Below are 847 nucleotides of genomic sequence, written 5' to 3' on the forward strand. Positions count from 1 at the left end.
ATAGGTCACATGTCCCTATTTCCCAACATTTTCATCTTTAGGCACATCCTTAACCTTATTTTTCAATCTTTCTTCATATGCTTTATGACAAGCATTTTGTTGTGAGATAGTACGATCTTCACTCACAAAGCATTACGTACCTTTGAGGTATACCCAACTAATTTCCAGTACGATCCGCCACTTTGTATAGAGAGAGAGAGAACGAGAGTGAGAGAGAGAAATATATTGATGACAATGTTGATTGTGGGGTTTGACGCCACACTCACTTGCGTGCATGCCATCTTACGTCGCCCTTGACCACTAAGGCAAACTAGCTAATAAAAAATTGGAATAGAGAGGGCCAGAGACAGATATGAGACGAACCTTTATAAAAAAGGCCGGTATCTAGAAGCTAAATAAAGGAAAAATGGTAATGACCACGAGAAAAGACTGAGAGAAAGATAAATAGATAGATGGATGATGATGTTGGTTGTGGGGTTTGAACCCATGCGCACTTGAATGCAAGCAATCTTAAGTCGCTCCCCTTAACCACTCGGGCAAACCAACCATTGCCAAAAAATACAAAGAGCGAGAGGGAGATAGATGAGCATAAACGTTTATAAAGAAGATCAACCCCTAAAAATTAACTACAGCAAAATAGTATTGTCCACGATAAGAGAGAGAGAGAGAGAGAGAGAGAGAGAGAGAAATAGATGGATGCCGATGTTAGTTGTGGGGTTGGATGCGACACACACTTTAGTGCAGGCGATCTTAAGTAGCACTTAACAACTAAGGCAAGCTAGCTATTTGAGATAGAAACAGAAAAGGAGATAGAGATGAGCCCGAACATTTACGAAAAAGGTTGGTA

At 40.4% G+C, this 847-nt stretch overlaps 1 non-coding gene across 1 annotated transcript; it reads right to left on the reverse strand.

Annotated features, from left to right (window-relative positions):
- Nucleotides 1-463: 463 nt before the first annotated feature.
- TRNAL-UAA (transfer RNA leucine (anticodon UAA)) lies at nucleotides 464-546 on the reverse strand. Its single transcript has one exon. It is a non-coding gene; the product is annotated as a tRNA-Leu (tRNA).
- Nucleotides 547-847: the final 301 nt, after the last annotated feature.

Source organism: Azolla caroliniana, unplaced genomic scaffold (genome assembly GCF_043228905.1).
Source record: "Azolla caroliniana isolate FFs.n. ecotype wild unplaced genomic scaffold, voAzoCaro1.0.p SCAF_10, whole genome shotgun sequence".
NCBI classification, from domain to species: domain Eukaryota; kingdom Viridiplantae; phylum Streptophyta; class Polypodiopsida; order Salviniales; family Salviniaceae; genus Azolla; species Azolla caroliniana.